The following is a 19,238-nucleotide window of genomic DNA, read 5'->3' on the forward strand; positions in this document are numbered from 1 at the left end:
ATTTTTTGGTATAAAGGTACTGTTATCAGAGAATTAAACTCCCCTGTCACTCATGGGAGCAAGGTGTAGGTTCTTGGGGCACCACTGAAATAAGTATTTTCAGAGGCCCCCACAGGAGGATGGGATATGGATGAAAGCTTTATTTGGGTGGAGTTAAATTCCTCTGGTTCCTAAGTTCCCTGCCCCTAAACCAGTCCTGGAAAAGGTGCAGCTGGGGTTCCAGCAAAGCCACAAAAAGGCCAGTGTCCAGAGCTTCTATTCCATGTTTCAACCGGGTGTGGCTCAGTATCCAAGCTAATTAAAGTCTATTGGTCCATGTGTGGAGTCCAACAAGGCCGTGCACTATGTGGGCATAGGGGAAAGTATCCCCCTGCCACAGGAGAGCCGGGAACCAGGTGTGCCTGAGGGAGAAGAAAGAAAGGGAACTTCTTTTGGTTGGAAGCTTTAAATATTCAGGTTTCCTCTGCTTGCATTGGCCTCACCCATCTTGGCCACTGACTTGCTTTCAGGTGTGATTGACCGACAAGCACCTTCCCACATCACTCAGACCTTACTGGGCATTCATCTAAACTGTCTTTGTCCATCCCCTTCCCCCATCCATCAGCAGGGATAATGTTAAATACAGCTTTTTGGCAAAGCTATATAAATGGCACACCTATATCCAGCCTTCCCTTTCATCATTTCCTGTTAAATAATAACCAGGTTATTACAATGGCATTATTATTAGTTCTCAGATGTTCAAGAAATACTATCTAATTTCAGTTTGTATAATCTAAGACATTCAGATTTACATTGTTCTACTAAATTACACTAAAAGTAATATTCTTACAGAGCTTTTGATTTCTGCTGCTTATGAGTCTGTTTATTGCTCTATATACGTCCTAAAGTGTATAGAGCAATAAACTGACTTTGCATGCCAGTGTACTTTGTCCATTACATAAAGAGAGACACAGAGAGATGTTGAAGATGCTACTGCAGAATAATGGATATAGTTAAAGGGAAATTTAAATGTTTGCTCCTAAGATTTACATACTGCACATTAAATTTTGGGTTGAGTTACATATGTAAGGAGAGTGATTTTTTTTGAAGGAACATTTTATCTTTCCCTAACTAGTATGCTTTTAGATATCACTGGTGGTTCTGTGGCCAGACCTGAATGAGCGTGGTAGTGACATTTTTATTTCCCCTGGAGCCCACTTGTCCTTGTTGAGGTACATACAGATTTCCTGTGTTCAGGAGACTATTTCTGTCCTTAATGATTCGTCTCTGGGAAACCGGATCTGACTTCCTTGTTCATTGATGTGATTCAGAGAGAAACTGAACATACAAAAGAATGCAAACAAGTAGTTCACTGGCTAACACAGAGGTTAGCTTCGCATTTGTGACTGTCTTTGTTTATAACAATTAAAAATGTATATTTGAACACCTATTACTGATTTATATTATGGACAAAAAAAAATAGTTCTGATTTTAAATTTTGAATAGCACAACATTAAATATGTTTAATATTTAATGTTTACATTAAAAATATTTTTCTGAGCTGTAATTATAAAGAAGCATTTTATGACATTAGTCAGATATATTTTAAGAGCATTACATTAAAAAATATATAAGACCACACTTTCAGAAATTATAAGAAAGTGGAGAAAGGAGATGTTAACAGAAGAAGTTGAAAATGTCTTTTGTTTAACCTATATGGCCTTACCTATGTACAAATATGAGGAAGATTTTGTAAAAATAAATACATATTTCTTCAATAATAACATTTGGATGTGTAGCCTTCTAGCTACCTGACTATACTTAGGGCTACATAGAAGACTGTATTGGCATCCCTCTTTATTCAAACTCTGGTTCTCTAAATTCAGGAACCAAATAGGTCAAGTTTCATTCTATTTTATTTTATACTTTTGCACTGGGGTAAAGTAACAGGTTGTATGGAACTCAGAAATATATTTTGATAGAAAAACATCAAAATGTTAATAATGCTTATTACCAGTTATGTTTATTATTTTCCTTTACTTCTATATTTTCCATATATGTGAAATGAATATGTATAAAGTTTCTAAATCAGGAAACAAAAAAGTGACATTTTTAAAAATAGGCTAAAATATCTACAAAAGAAATGCTTGAGACTGTTAAATAAATATATAAGTAATGAGAAAATCTGTTGTGAGCTTAGTGGATCTGGAAGAAGGATTATGCTCTCATTTGACTCCCAAAATGCGGAGGCTACCACTGCTCCTGGGTGTAGCTCAAACTTGGGTACAAAGGGCCCACATCTGTATTCATTTGAAATAAAGGTATTTTATAAATATTTAGGCTCAAAGACTTCAAAAAGGTCTTCCCAAATGATGTCATTTGAAGATTCCTTGACAAGATCCTGTCAATACAGCATACCCAGAAGCCAAATTTAAGAGCAAGATATTCTGGTCTTTTGGTAAAGTAAAACATTGTCAAATTTTACAGAGAGACATACAAAATTAAGTTGCTCTCATGGGCATTCAAGACCTGATTTGTTCCACAGTCCAAGTGGGCTTTTTGTATTAGTGATCTCCTTGGGGTTCGGACAGTGACACATGTTGATGATGTCAGAGTATTTTTATAGTTCTCATTGATGGATTCTTGATTTCTAAAAACTATCATTAAGTAAAAATTCATAGTTTGCTATCTCCATTTTAAGAAATAATACCATCCCTTGCATTTTTAAATGTAGTAAATTGTTGCTAGAATTAAAATAAAAAAGCATAAGAATAAAAAAAGAGAAGCATTGTTTTTTTTACCACGTATCTGCATTCTGGCACTGTAGTCAGCTTTGAATAGGCCTCCTTGGCGAGCTCAAGTCCAGCAGCACTTATGGTGTCTCCTCTGTGCATGTTGCAATTGCACACTCCCTCTCTTTACACACAGGCAGATTGTACTGGTGTCTTTAGATTAAGCACCTTACACATTGTTACTTATGAGTGAATTTCTGTGATGAAGAGTAGAGCATTTGACACGGGGTGGAAGTGACCTAGCTGTCAGCAATTTGCTCCTCCGCCTTAGCCAGGTTTTATATCTAAATTCGCACATCTGTGGAAAGGACATAATAACAGCCCTGTAAAAAATTAGCATTAATGTGCTGTACATTACATGATTAGAATCTACCTTCACCTTGTAAACATTTTTGCAACAATTTATACAAAACCACTTCCTGTTGCTGAGTCAGAATCATCAACATCTATTTATACCCTTGTTCCCTAGATCAAAATGAATTTTAAAATATTTGAATAGGAGGTATTTTAATTTAAAATGAAGAATATAAAAACTATATTAAATTATACTATATTTAATAATTAAGTGATATGCAGTTACATCTTTTCCAATATTTTAATATAAACATTTTAAACAGAGTAATTGAATGCCTTTTACCATACAGTAAACTCCCAGATTCTATAATGAACATTTTTATTGCATTCTGAGAAACAAATATTAGTATTTAAAAATTGCTGTGGTAGAGCTATAAATACTCAATTTACACAAAATAAAAATTTTGCATTTTTATGGGATATGGTCAGTTGGCAATTCAAACTTTTAAAATATTTTTATCTTTTTAAATTATTGTGATAGCCACAACCTGTTTTCATGCCTGCCTCCCTCATTCTGCATGTTCAGAAAACACAGTGGGGGCTGTATACCAGATCCAAGCCCATTCATGTGGTCAGTATTGCATGAGCAGCACTCAAAAACTGCAAACCAGAGAACCTCTAACTTCCCTGAGTGACACTGTTCCTTCAGGGAGTCTTCTATTGAGTACTAATCATGGTCATTGTGCTAGTGCAGCCGTGGGCAAACTACGGCCCGCGGGCCAGATCCCGCGTTCTGCTGTTCTATCCGGCCTGCGGAGCCAAAAGAGCGAGGGTTCTCTTGCTCTCCCCTCCGCTCCTTCACCAGCAGCAGTGTTAACATGGCAACGTCGGGAAACACGGCCACAGATCCTTCTTCTGAGTGGGCGGATTTATATCCGCCCATTCAGTAGAAGGAACAACCTCTCAATCTTCCAGAGGCTCCTTGTAATGCCCGTGGATGCGTCTCCCAACATCACCCTGGGAATGCGTAGACACGTTATCATGGTGATGTAGGGAGACACGCCCCTGGAGAGCACAGTATCAGAGCATTAGCTAAAAAGGAGACCAACAACACTGTTCCCACTGAAGTTGATGTTTTAAAGACCAAAAACCTTTCAACCCACTCTACATTGCCATCTACATCTACGTCCCGGGCATAATTTGGAAGTTGCACTAAAGAAAATGTTTAATTTACTGTTTACACATTTTGTTCTTTTCTATTTGTTTTAGTTTTAAATTATTTTATTATATTTAAGTTTAATTATATTTTATTATATTTAAGGCTTTTGTACCTTTCCTTTGTTAGGCAATTTTATTTTGCCTTTGCCATCTTCAATATAAGGTATGTTATTGTGCTATGATTCCTCCATTTTTTGAAGTTTCAAATTATAATAATTAGTGTTTACATTCTTCTTGTTAAAATGTTTGAAATGAATAAAACTATTGAAATAAAAAAAAAAAAGACCGTACCCTTTTATGTAATGATGTTTACTTTGAATTTATATTAGTTCACACAAACACTCCATCCATGCTTTTGTTCCGGCCCTCCGGTCCAGTTTAAGAACCCATTGTGGCCCTCGAGTCAAAAAGTTTGCCCACCCCTGTTTTAGTGGCTGCAAATGGTAGTCTTCTAAACTTTGTCCAAAGCCAAGCAATCCTACAAAATGCTATATTGCACAAAGGTAAGCAATGTGTCTTTTATGTAAGACTGACTTCTCAAAACCTAAGATATGTGAATCTGCACTACCACCTGCTCTGGTTAATAGAAGTTTTCTCAAAGTTATCTAACCTTTCTACCATTTTAATAAAAAATAAGTATTAACATCTAGCTAGCAGGATAGAGCTGGGAAATGGCACCATGTGTTTAAATAAATCAACAGTAGCAGTTTGGTTAGCAAGGCCCCATCATGATCCCACCTTGATAAAACTAGCTGATAGAACACAACTGGAGCCAGAAAATACTTATAAGAACTGGACTGGAAGTGCCTTTAAGCTTTTTACCTACTAATAAGATGGTCCCTTGTACTTGGAATATGCAGGTAATCAAGTGACCTAAGTCTGAGCTCTTTCCAGCACTCAGTAAAAAGCCATACTGCCAACAGCTGACCATGCAGGTGCTCCTGAAGAGATGTGATGGTCCAGGGGCTGTCAGGGGACCCTCAGATCATTGGGTGAAGATGGAGAATCATCTGAATTTTAATATTGCTTTCCCCAAACACCTTTTTCTTTCTTCCTCTCTTTTTTCTTTATTTCTTTTTATGGGGGGCAGAATGGCGGGGAACACAGCTTAATTTTTTAAAAGCTACCTTTAGAAATAAAAATAATAATTGTCAAATGTTGAATATTGGGAATTTATTATAGGCCAGAAACTTTACTAAGGACTTTATATACATTATAAGTACGTATAATAATATGTACAACAATCCTGAAAGGTAGCTTCATGTTATGGAAGAAGGAACTGAGGGTTAGAGTGTTCAGATAACATATTCACCCAAAACCATGGCCAGTAGAGGTGAATGTGTCCCTAACTCCAGCCCTCGCCTGATACCTGAGCCACATTCATAACCACTAATTTATAGCGAAGTGAGGGGAATAAAATATATTAGCAGTGGATCTGGGTAACTTCCCATTTTGCACAGAGACAGAAAATTAAGCTTCTCTCACTTTTCACTTTCTACCATACATAGTCCAAGGGGAAGACAAGTATCTGTAAGCCAGCTATCAGATCTCTCTGAAGCTGTTACATTGGCTGTATGAAGCAGCAACACAAAGGGTGTGTTGAGGAAAATGGGTGGTTAGGTGTCTGTCTCTCTCTGTCTGTTAGCTTCTAAATGAGTTAACCTTTATTACAGCTCTCAGTTCTCAGCTGATAACAGAGACCCGGAAAGCTGGGAGCCTCTGGCAGCAGGGAAGGAGACTCTTGACATATCTGGGAAGAACTGACCAGTGTTTCCCAATCCTTTCATTCTCATCAAGTTTCATGTGGTCTGCTGCTAACAGTTTACATCTTTTTTAATTCACACGGATCTGGAGGTAAAAGATGCCATTTAAACAGTTTGAGATATTATTTAAGAAAAGCTTGCTTATTGCAATATCTTCAACAAACCTGTTTTTTATATTCAGGAGACCAGCTTGATTTCTTAATGTGTTTGAGTTCTCTCAAGTATTAATGGTACCAGAATCCAATCTTCAGTAAGGCCTCACTTAACAGAAATGCAGAAAAGTCATTGTGCCTGACTTCGTCTGGCCAGGGCGGGTTCACAGGAGTACTCAGGCCCCCAGGAGTGTTCACCCCCTAGGAGTGCTCACCCACCCAGGAATGCTCACATATCCAGGAGTACTCACACCCAGGAGTGCTCATGCACCCAGGAGTGCTCACACCCTCAGTTCCCAGAAACCATAGGGACCTGTTTAAATTGTTGTTTTAATAAGTGAAGCCAGCATCATCCATATTTCTGGTATGGACTATTCATCAAATTTCCATCCACAGATAATTTAGAAACATGGAGGTGGATGCATTTTTAGATCATACTTTCAGTTGAATTTTAAAAATACAAAACTGAGCATCTGAGATTAAGTTGGAAAAGTGGTTCTAGGCGAAGGTATGAAGTGCATGTATGTGAAGAGACACTGAAAATGAACTGAGTGGAGTTGCACGTTCAGTAGATATAACGCCTGTGGAAGCGGACTATGAAATTTTGTGTAAATGACATTTATTTTCTAATGGGCGGCAATTAACCACATTAAGGTAGAAGTGTGTACTCCACCCTGTACTCACTCCCTTTGACACTAAGTGTCATCACCCTGTTGTGGATCAGTAAATGACTGCTTGTACTTAAGAAAACATGGTTCCATTCCTGAAAATAAAAGTCCTTGGAAACAGTGTAAGAAACTTCTTTTTCCTCTTAGATGCTGGTGCTCGTTCATATACATATGGAGGGTATCATGCGATTCCACCCCCAACTAAACTGGCTATTTAACTTTAATAACAACACTCTATGTGTGAAATAGATGTAATTGCCTCTTGTAAAATATGACATCACCTAAATTTATTATGATTTTGCCTGTAGAAGTTATATATCCTTAATATTAAATTCTTCATTTTTACACTAATGCACTCTGAAAAGGACACTCAAAAAAGTATTTGCAATCAAGGTAGTCTTTCTCTTACTTTCATTTAACCCATGCCTATGAACACCCAGAAAATAGTATCTATTTCTCGTCAAAATCCTCATTTTTAAGTTCATTCTAAAGTACTTTTTGGCTTTATCCTACTTCTCAGTGCTTTGTTGCAATAAACCATTTACTAAAATTCTGTGATTTTGTTCTCACAGAGCCCTGCTCTGTAACTTTCTCAGACCTTTCCAGTGCTCCTTGCTGCTGTCTCAGGAGCCCAGGCTCCAGGTCCCAGGCGTGGCCTCAGGGCCCCTTTAATTCAAACATGTATTAATGTTGCCTTTGCATCCAAAGCAACAAAGCAAAAAACCTTTCCCAAATAGAATGCTCCTTAAGCCAAATAAACACTTGCATTGAATGGAGTCTCCTTATCTGAGCATTTCCTTATAATATTTTAAAAAATGAATATGTATAAATGAAATGTGTTTTGTTGCTCTTGCCATCAAAAGATTGTTTTCTTACCTAAGACATTTCCCACTGAATATGATCTTACTGATTTTGGTATTGGTTGAAATGGATTGACTTGACTGCAGCAACATGTTTTCAAGCATTGTTCTCTCTTGTTGCATGCAGCCCACAAAGAAAAACTGAAAAGAGCCATTATATTTTCATGTTGTGGTAAGTTACCCATATTTCTAGATTATACTGTGAGTAGACTTTATTCTATTGTTTACAGGAAGCTAACCGAGCACATGGAAAAAAATAGAAAGAATGATAAACTTGCTCTGATATATAAAATAAACATTTTAAAATCACAAAAGTAACATTAGTTTTCAAGATCAAATGTCCCTCGGTGTGACTTATAATATTGCCTTCTGCTCATTCAAAACCTCTTATTTGTGTGATTATCACTTCTCAATTTTCCAGAGTCTCCTTTAATAGAGGATTCTTCTAGATAGAGATTTCCATCACAGATTTCTCATTCTGGAAAACTTTCACTCAGCTATGTCTTCCCACTTCTCCATTCTCCTCCCAGTCCATATCTCCCTGCTACCAAACACATACACACACACACACACACACACACACACACACACACACAAATTAGGAGCAGATCATTTTCTAATAGTTATGGTGTTTTTTTCTTAATTATGTGTAAAAGTGAACTTAAAGTTTCCTAGAGTTATTTGGTAGTAGCTGTAGAAAATCTATGCAAACTGTACAGTTAGAAGAAAAGAGAAACACTCTGCAGGATCATTGGGTTCTGAGTATGCCATTTCATTCCTCCCTTGCTGCGCAGTACACACAGGTCCCCAGCACAGCTCCTGTTCTTAGTCTGCCCCAGCTCTGACTCTGAAGTGGAGTGCTGTGTGTCAGCCCCAGGGTGGTGTGTGGTTACCTGGGTGGAGCCTAGGGGAGGCAGATTGCATTCCTAGAAGGTGACAGTGGCCCTTGCCTCTTAGTCATTTTGTAACTACATCCATACATTACAAATACTCACCTGGGTGTGGCCACTGCACCTTCCTCCTTTTCATCAGTGCAAAGGCAAAGATCAGGATAGGGGGCTTTATAGTTTCCTGTGTTTTTTCTCATAGTATCTCTTTTAGGTTCAGAACTACTTGCTGATTTTTCACTGGATCTTAAATGTCCAGTTTGAAAACAAAATACAAAGCTTTGATCAGACCTCTTTTTAAAGCATTAAAGGTTATCCTCTTGTATTTGTGTTTGCTTTGTCATTTACTTCTTTGGATTTGATTCTCCCAACCAATTTCAGACTCTGGTTAGGAGAGCAGAAATTAATATTTGCATTTCCCATATGAAAAAGCTAGCTTTGAAAAGAGAAGCCCAAAGTCCTGGCCTCATAGTGAACAGTGGTTCTAGCCCTACCTACTTACTCTTCCATACAGCCCCTCCTGGATTGATTGTTGGTAAATTTAGTCATTCCTGTAAGATTTTAAAGCCTTTTTACTCCTCACTAGGAATTACAAATAAACTAGCATTTTTGCTAATGATCTTCTAGAATCTCTATTCATCTGGTGAAACAAAGAACATAAATATGAGAAATTGAATTAGAAAGAAGCTGTAAAACATTTGAAGAGCCAGAAGTTAAAAGTCCAGTTCTACATCCTAAGTAGAAAACTTCCTCTGAAGTTTAATAGTTGTCCAATCATATAATTTGAGGAAGATACCAACTCTGTACAGGAAGTACAGGTTTAATACACATATAATCTCATTTGATCCTTATCTTCATAAAAACTGAAGAAGGTTGAAGAAGTGGCACAGGTGATTTGAATTCCACTGCTTTTGTCAGTGGCAGCTGAGAGCTTCATGTAGTTAACTATCTGCAAGAGCCTTTGTGAAACCAAAGCATCATTGTCCAGGCCAATGAGTCATCTATTAAATTAGCCCTAATGAATTACCGGTTTGCTTGTTTAATTACGCATGATATAGGGCTCTGGATGTTAGAAGTCTAGTGAAGCTCAAAGGAATTGGATTGGCTTAGTTAAGCATTTCAGTAGGATCTTTCCTAACTCACCATGCACTGTCCCACCCACATTTGCACTGTGGAAAAACACATTAATTGGATGTACAAGAACTCAGAGTGACTATAGTTACTTTGGACTCTGTATTTAAAGGTTCATTTTTAAAAAGTTTTTAGGATAACTCATAGGTGCTCTGTTTTACATAAATCATGTGCTATTGGTTTTCAAAATGTTGCCTCCATAACTAATTAAGGATTGCTAATAGCTCTTCTCCCTATTGAGAAAATTGTTCAGATCCAGTAGAAATCTACTGTTTTATTTTGCCTTCCTTTTTCTCCTATACCCATTTACTGGTATGGATGCAAACAATACAAAATTATGCTTGTCTCATTTATACAACTCTCCCTGTTAGCTTTCCACTTTACCATATCTACATTTTTGTGTTTGACCTATTAGGGTTTTTTTTTGTTTGTTTTATAAAGAAAAAAAGTGCTTCCCTCAGCAGAACCATCTGGCTTGTTGCCTGTTCCTCAGCCAGTCTGTTCTCCAGCAGGGCCAGGCGTGCGGTTTTCTGAGTGGTGCTGTTACACTGGTGGTCTCAGAATTCAGTGGGAGTCATGGAAAAGTTATACTGTGGGCTGCTTTCAAGTCTAAGGTTCCCAAGGTGAAAAAAATGCATATTGTTGTCACTTTTGACATAGCATTTTTTCCTCTAACTGGAATTTAGGCTTTTAAAAAGAATTACAGCATTTAATTCTTTGATGAAGAAAAGCTACTTTAAAAATATCTGTTAGATCCTGGGCTACCAATTTTGCATGCCAGCAAGCTGAGGTGACTGAGAAAATAATCAACACATATTTACAATACACATTTTCTTAAAGCGTTGATTCGTAACAACTATTTTTTTTCTTTTTTTAAATTGAGATACAGTTTCATGTGTATAGCATAATACTTGACATTTATATATACCATGGCAGAATGGCCACCACAACAAGTCTAGTTAGGATCCATCACCATAAATAGTCACCAAATGTTTTTCTTGTGATGAGAACTTTTAAGATTTATTCTCTTAGCAACTTTCAAATATACAATACAATTTTATTTATTATGGCCACCATGCTGTACATCACATCCCAAAACCTTTTTATTTTATAACAGGAAGTTTGTACCTTTTGACCACTTTCACCCATTTCATCCACCCTTCACTCCCTCCCTCCTTCTGCAACCACCAAGTCTGTTTTCTGTATCTGGGAGCTAGGGAAATGGGTTAGTTATTGTTTTAGATTCTACACATAAGAAAGAACATACACTCTCTGCCTTTCTGTCTCACTTAGTATTTCTCTTAGCATAATTTCCTCACGGCCCATCGATGTTGCAAATGGAAAGATTTCCTTCTTTTTATGGCTGAATAATATTCCATTGTGCATATATAGTAATTAGTTTTCTTACACAATCAGATAACAATTAACTGTAAAAGATGAAATTGACAATAAATAATCACAGTAAGCAAATTTTATAACCGAGGGCTCTCTGTGCTCCTTTCCTACCTTGTGTGACGAAGGTGAGGTGCACCTGCTTTGTTGTTCTTTTTATTAATCCTCACCTGAGGATATTTTTTCCATTGATTTATAGAGAGCGTGGAAGGGAGCAGGAGATACAGAGAGAGAAAAAATTGATGTGAAAGATACATCAGTTGGTTGCCTCCCGCACACATGCTGACCTAGGCCAGGGATCTAACCTGCAACCGAAGTACATGCCCTTGATTAGAATTGAACCCATGACCCTTCAGTCTGAGGGCCTTACACTCTTACCATTGAGCCAAACTGTCTAGGGCAGTAGGGGCATCTGCTTTTGACAGGTGGTTTGTGATGCTGTCTTGGCCTTTCTGTGCCCTCAGACATTACCTGGGCATTGGCTATTGTTCCTTTGCTTATGAGGAGATGAAATTCTGCATTTTTATAACATTACGCAAATTTTGGAAATTTTCCATACCAAATGTGTGCTTATATTCTATTTCTAAAATGCTACTTTTTAATGTAACATCATTTTAGAAACAAAACAAATCAAGGTTTTTGGAATATTTGTTGTGTGCTCCCACCCCTTGCCTTCCTTCCATACACATCATCAATCACATGGCAGGTCAGATGCACAGGCAAGCTATGGGGTAGGAAGACTCCATGGTAGTTGTTTTTCTTTTTTTCTTTCTTTTTTTTTTTTTTTGTAGTTATCCTGTTGATTAATGTGTAGGCACAACATTTAACAAATATTACAATAATAAATTTAAAGTGCTTAACCTACTGCCTAAGCACTGTAGGAAGGACTAAAAGAAGAAAGAGCCTCCCCCACACACAAAAAAAATCTTAATTAGGTGTTTTTTAGTGGTGAGGAATGATAAGTACTAAGATAACAGGATTGTGAAATCTCTGATTCTTCTCATAAGTTTAAAAGTGTAACCTGACTTATTGGTTTTTATGGAGGGTGTAGAGACATTGAAAGTAACTGCATTGGGCATTCACTTACAGATGCTGTTTTTCCCCTCACTAGTCTGTGACCCCTCCAAGACCCTGCTTAGCCTGAATGCTGCTGGAAGGTGTGCAAAGTTGAAGGGAATGCTTATTTTTTAATTTTAAGAGGAAGAGAAAACGTTAAAAATTTAGACTTATAAAAGTTAATGAGGAACATTTAAATCCTTAATGGTTCAGTTTATGTTGCCAGTCATTATGGTCTTCAAGGTCAGCCATTAGTCTGGGACAGATCTGGGACTTTAACCCAGGACCCCTGAGTCTTGAATTTCTGCTCTTACCTTTATTATTTATGAATATGGAGAATCAGGATACTACACATCATCCCCACACATGTGCACCTGCATGTGAGGAGATGCCCATGGCAAAATGCAAACTTCTCCCTGTCTAGGTTGTCATCTTTGAGCCCAGAAGCAGACAACACGTGCTTGAGATTACAAGGGTCTGTCGTAGGATCCGAGTGGTGATCAGAGGAAGAGAGAAATAAGGCTGAACATTCCATGACCTCTTTGCTCCTTTCTGGATATTTCTGTTAGCTGGGATGATTACATTAAAATGACAAAGTCTTTACTAAGTTTATTTCATAACCCAATTGCATGCATCTCAAAGAAAGTTTGTTGTTTTAATACATATTTTTTACCAAAAGAAATTCAGAGCAAAACTGGTCAATACTTGTAAACTACATGGCAAAGACAAGTCGTGGGTGGAACTTTAAATATAAGAAAAATATAAGAAAAGGTATAGCTCACTTATTGACCGCTCTTATGTCTAATATAGGCATACAGCATGTTACTTACAACCCCATATTCATTTAAAATTTTGTTTATTTTTGTTTTTGTAAAATGTGCATCCCCTCAGAGGCTAGCTGGCTCACAGGGAAGAGGTCAGTCCTGTGAGTGCTGACCACCTGGCCTGGCGATGGTGAACAAGTCCCTGACATTCACTGCATGAAATTATTGGCCTGTTCATTGGGAACATAAATACACTGTGTTCTATAAGAAAAGCGTTTGCCTATTTTAGTTAAAAGACCCCTTTCAAGGTAGAACATTCCTAGGAGAGTTCATATTACTTCCCTCATTTTATCACTGTACGGGTCTAGAGCAGGTATCCAGTCTTCGATTTCTGAAACAAAATTTACCTTTAAAATACTTTTAGAAAATGACCTCTATTCGTAGGTCACAATACGTTGCTTTGTGCCAGGTTTGTTTTTATTTGTTTGTTTAAATTCCACTTGAAAGTTGGTACACAGTACTGTGTGGGCATGGATTTGTAAGAACTCATGTACAAGTTTGTGTGGGAGCAGTTGGTGTTAATGTAGATGCCCACGTGGATGCAGAAGCACATGTACACGTGCACTAGCCTACACATTGTCGTCTTCCCTTAGGAGTCAGCAGTCAAATGGGAGAGAAACCACATAGGTAAAACAGAAAATAAAGGTAAAGGTGAGCATGCAGGTACAGATATATGGACATATTACCCTCAACCTCATCTGCATGTTCACAGATTGACAGAGAAAATTATGGCTTCTGGAAGCATGTGACCCAGTGGTTTTCCCATGTGTCTAAGCACTCACACTCCATGGTCAGGCAAAGGGACACATGCCATCCTGCCTGACTCCCACATTCTCAAGGAAATCTGGGTCTGCTGTGCATGGAGAGAGCCCTGCAGGAGGTCCCCTGCCCCTTCCTGCTGTGTCAGACTTTATTGGGCTGATGAATGGCTAATGAGAAGGGCCTTGCAGCCTGTGCTGTAGGTAGCCTTGGACCCACAGGAAACAAGAAACATTCTTTTCAGACCTCTTCAGCCCTGCTGGTTTCCTTTGTGCCCCAAGGACAGAACTCTTACCCTGCTCCCAGCCCAGGATGCTGCAGGGATCCCCTGGTGTGCAGGTCCAGGAATGTCTATATCGAACAGGTCTTGTATGTGTACAGCATCTCTCACCTGAGCCTCCACTACCTCCCAACAGCTTCAAAATCTCTTGGAGAAACTAGAATATCATAGAGTATAAAAATTTTGATTTTCAAAATCAATGAATAGATGCATTCAAATAACTTTGACTTTAGGTTTTAAAAAAAGACCATACAAATTAAAATATGCTGGCTTCAGTGACCAAAAGGATTTCAACTGTGGTCATTTAATTTACAGAAATTATTGTTATCCTGTAGCCTAAGTCTTACCTAAGAATCTCAGTGATTCTGTGGATTTCAAAGTGAAAGGCTCACCCCATGCTTGGAAGTTGCCTGCTGAATTCTCATACACTACCCCTCAAAGCTGGCCATCAACCATTAGTGGAGACCCACCAGATGGTTTTCCTGCATGGCCTGTTGTTATGAAGCCAGCACTGATAGACAGTGTACTTCTGTAAGGTGCTGCTTACCTAGCTTTGCTATTTGTCACTTACCTCAAGTCTGACAGTTATACCAATTCTTGTCACAGTGTCACACAGTCATTGTAGGTAATTATTGTGTCTTTAGGGACAGCTCTCCGTGTGGCTCTGTGAAGAAAGAGGCAGTGAGTACTGTCCTTTTCCATGTATGATGGGTGGCCCTTGCAGATCCTGGCATGACCTCTCAGAGCCTCCTGCACACATGCTCACGGGCACCCTTTCGGGCAGGGGTGGGGAGCGTCCAGCTCGCAGGCCATATAAGGCCCGGGAAATCATTTGTTCTGGCCCTGCCAAGGCATTGGGGGTGAGTTCATTAAATATTTGACCAAATATAGCAGGCTTACTTTTAAGTTGATAATTTTATATGGTCTGCGAATGATGTTATAAATATCCAAATGGCCCTGCCAGAAAAAAGGATTCCCACCCCTGCTTTAGGGCCATCATCACTTACCAACACCTGTAGTGTACATCGGTGCTATACCACACAAGTGAACGTGAAGACCTTCTATCCTGTGCCCCGTCTCCGCATCTGTGTCTTCAGCACCAGGGACCCTGTCTGATGTGGTGAGAGCTTTGCCCATGTTTCCTTGGCTCCTGAAACAGCCCTGCAGAAGGAGTGTTTCTCTCCCCATTTTGCCACTGAGAGGAGGCTCAGCTCGGCAGCTCACCCAGAGCACGTGCGCTCGTGTCACCCACTTCCAGGCCCCTCTATCTGCTTCTGATGGCTTTATTCCCTCCCTCTTCCTTCTTTTGGAACCCATTTTTCCTACCATCCTCTTTCTTCAGGGAGCTTAGCTTTGCCTCTAACGACTTTTTGACAGTTCTCCTTTGTCACCCATGTGCTCCTGACACTGGGCAGAACCCTGCACTCAGGCTGTTGCCCTCCAGAGGGAGGAGGGCTCTGTCGGCAGTTGCAGACCCTGTGGCAGAAGCTCCTGCTTTCTGTCTGGGCACTGTGTCGTTTAGGGGAAGCTGCAGAGAAGCATCACTGGACTTTCACCTGCGCACCCTCCACTGGCACTGGGGTCACTATCTGGATGTGGCTGTGCAGAAGAAGGTGGCAGCACCATGTCAAAGCCTCAGCCTGGAGAGGCTATTGCTGACAGCCTCTCAATGAGAGGACAAGTTAGTTCATTGTCACGTTGACTAACTTTTTTTATCTTTCTTTAATCCAATAACTGTTCCTTCTTTTGACTTATTCTGTCAGCCTGAAAAAATAAGCATGGGAAATCTACCCTATTTAATCAGTTGAGGAGGGAAGACATCCTGGGAGATTTCCTCCCAGTCAGAAAAGAAGGTGGACTGGACCCCACTCCCTGCATGCAAATGAGGCTCCAATTAACACTGATGCCCCCCTGGGAACTGCCCCCAGAATTAAGGCTTCGGTTTCCCACCTTGCTCCAGTCAGCCAGCTAGTTCAGGAACCATTCTCTCTCCAGTATAACGTTTGTTTAGTTTTGTACAATTTTATGTTATTTAAATCTTAGATTTTTTTTTTTTAAATGGCTTTCTCAGAGCTGCTCTTAACCATTTGTCCTGCCGCCCTCAGAAGTCTGGAGGTCCTGTCCTGACATCACGTGCTCTGCATTCAACAGCGCTTTTCTGTTCTGAGCTTGCCCTCCTTCCCAGCGCTGAAATAAATCAATGTTGGTTGAGACTCAGTCGCAATAAATCAAGACCTGTCCGGGACTGGAGCCTACCCAGTCAAAATGTCACAGCTTGGCTTTCACTGAGGATTAATTAAAGGCCTGATATAAAGCCCAGATGTGCTTCAGGAGAATAGCAGGCTGCCTAGTGGCTGTGTCTCCCAGGTTTCTGCCCACCCAAGAATATGTTGGAGGAGGACAGGAAAGGCATCCAAGGTTGGGAGGACATAGAGGGGGGAGGAGGCACCCGTCAGTGCATTCGAGGGGTTTTATCTAGTGTGAAGGGAGTAGAGCAAGCTTGGCAACGAGGAAAAATTCTGTCTATCAGGCAATGTGTGTACAGTGTTTAAATGGACGGAAAACACAATAGCCCAAACATTTTTATTTAATTGAGGAGACAAAAAAAGAAAATGAACCAAGTAAAGGAGCTTTCATTGTAAAAATATCATAATAAAATTAATGCCTGGTTCACACTGAGCTTATAAACTTTTTAGACCAAAGAAGCTGTGCAGATAAAACATATTCCAGGTGTTTTATTCACAGAAAGCTGAATTAGACAGGATAGCTTTTGGACTAGGATTTACCCTGGGTTCTTCCTTTAGTTCTGCATGATTCCATATAATCACCCAAAAACAGGCACTTGATTAAAATTACCATTGAGCAGATCCTGTGGAAGAGAATATGCGACATGAACTAACTTTCCATATGTACAAACAAAGCACTGCATTTGAAATGGAAAACAAGATATGATATCACTTAAAAACACATAGTTGCCATGTTTTTCTAGGACTTTAAACTTAATATTTACCACTGTGGTGATTTGATTCTAAATTTGGAAAAAAGAAAAGGCACCATCAAAGACTAATAATTCATAAATCTTTTTCCTGTAGTAATATGTATACTTTCTTTACTGGATATCTGAAAATCAGCTATTTAGAGACTTAATAAGGAAAACATAGTGAATCTTTTGATTGCTGTACAATCTATAATAGATAATTGGTGCGAATAATTGGGATACTTTAATAGGAAAAAATGTGGTTCTTTGTGAGAGCTTGCTATTTTGTATAGCATATCTTTATATTAACATTGAACTTTTATCAATGGAAAGTTTAGCTTTTCCAAGAATGGTAGACTTCCTGACAATGTTATATTGATGTTTACATTCTAGACCTGAAAATTTTATTTTTTATGAACTATAGTAATGAAACAGTATATCTATGAAAGAGATTTTTGAGTTTTGGTTTTAACTGAAGTAATCTGATTGTTTTTTATATCTATTATTTTACCCAGGTATTTAAATATATAACGATATCCAGGTATAAGGATTTTTTAAATCTGCTAAACTCTTTTAATACTGTAAGTGATCATCTATAGCTTCTTAGTTTATTTTTTTAATCCTTACCTGAGGATATGTTCTTTTATTGATTTTAGAGAGGAAGGGAGAGAGAAAGAGAGAGAAACATCAGTGTTAGAGAGAGAAACATTTATGTGACAGGAACATTGATCGGTTGCCTCCTTTATGGGTCCCGACTGGGATTGAACCTGCAACCCAGGTGTGTGCCCTGACTAAGAGTCTAATCTGCAACCTTTTGGTGTACAGGATGACACTCAACTAACTAAGCCACACCGGCCAGGGCACTTCTTAGTATTCTTTACCCTATAATCTGAAGCAGAAATTTAAATAGACTTTTAGCATATCTATGCAATTTCTCAGAAATAAAAATTTCAGCTGTTTTCCAGATGATGAAGTTACATATTTCTATTGATATTACTTAGGACTAGTAGATCAGTTGGAGTTCTTAAGGACCTAGCAATATGATATTGGTGTTTTAAAGGCCTTCCTCAAGGACCCTTTACTTATTTAGTTGGTTATCTGGAAAAAAATAATTTACCTCAAACTTACATTTTTATTAGTTCAGATAATTGATGTCTCAGAAAGATTGCTATTTCATGCTTTATTGCTTAGTCCATACATGACCTTTCTATTTATCATTGCTTTTTATTCTGTACTTAAATTTTACTAATACTGTATGAGGGTGGGAGACCCAGGTCCATGTATCTCTAGAGTGAAGGCTGGGTTATAAGAATTGAGAAATTTAGAGAAACAAACCTTTTCTAGTGCCTATTTTAAATACTCTTGTACTCAGCTCTCAGTACACAGATTTTAATTACACACTTTGAGCCCACTGGCAATTGTTATATGACATAGCATGTGATATTGTAAAGAAACCTCCTCCCGCCGCCCAATTTTCCAAACCTAATCTTTTATATTTCTTCAGTTTTCATCGTTAAATAAAATTGTACTCTTATCTTTGGACTGTAATCTTCTCAGCACCCACAGCAAGCCTCCTCCTCAATTTAGCTTCTCAGTTCATGCAGCCTCCATAGTAATGATTTATTACTTAGTTGTTTATGTGTCTGTCCAGACAGATTGCAAATTCCTCAAGGGCAAGTACTAGTATGTTGTGTTTCATTTAGTTTCTTCAGTGTCTAGCTCAGTAATAAGCACATAAGGTGAGGGAAATGGCATAGGGAGGAAAAAGGTTGCAGCATAACCTAACTTTCTTTCTATTATAGCAGTGTGTTATTATAGCATATTGCTCTAAATGAGTCGTCTGAAACACTCCCCAAGTGATATCATCCGGAAGCATTTTCTTGAAGTTAGGCAGCCTACATTTCAGTGGATAACATTTTAGTCTGGAAAGTACACTTAGAAATTGTCCACTGCAATTAGACATGGAAATGAACACCAAAGACGTCAATGATTTATCCAATGTTGTACAGCCAGAACCAAAAAGAAAATTTTAAAAAATTACCTCTTCAGCTACTGTTTTCTTCTTTCCACTGTTGTCTCATTTTGTCACATAATTTTAAAGATTGTTAGATGTTGACCATAAAACTTCACGATTACTTTCTGAAAATACATCTAGCCATGTTTATAATGTGTACTTTTTTTATGTGTACTTTTTTATTTGTATATC

The 19,238-nt window shown here is 38.5% G+C and overlaps 1 protein-coding gene across 2 annotated transcripts in view; it reads left to right on the forward strand.

Annotated features, from left to right (window-relative positions):
- Positions 1-19,238, forward strand: part of GMDS (GDP-mannose 4,6-dehydratase) — a 736,645-nt gene that overhangs the window by 410,828 nt on the left and 306,579 nt on the right. The gene's annotated exons all lie outside the window — the stretch shown is intronic.

This window comes from Plecotus auritus (genome assembly GCF_963455305.1).
Source record: "Plecotus auritus genome assembly, chromosome: 2".
NCBI lineage: Eukaryota > Metazoa > Chordata > Mammalia > Chiroptera > Vespertilionidae > Plecotus > Plecotus auritus.